Here is a 203-nt window from a genome sequence, read left to right as displayed (position 1 = left end):
GGCGTCTGCCGCGGCCCCTTCAGAGGTGCGTCAGGCGGCGGCAGCGGGCAGCGCCGCGCTGCCTGCGCTGAAACCGAAGGTTTCCCGTTTCGAACGGTTTTCCGCCCGTTTCGTCTTCATTCACAGCAGCTCCTTACCCGTAGGGCCACAGGCTTTGGAATGGAGATGTGCCTGTCAGAGAAGGGTGTGGGCTGCCTCCTTGC

Source organism: Rhea americana, unplaced genomic scaffold (genome assembly GCF_003343005.1).
Source record: "Rhea americana isolate MKP2758 unplaced genomic scaffold, rheAme1 scaffold_0, whole genome shotgun sequence".
Lineage (NCBI taxonomy): Eukaryota > Metazoa > Chordata > Aves > Rheiformes > Rheidae > Rhea > Rhea americana.
Note: the sequence above shows the minus strand (reverse complement) of the source record.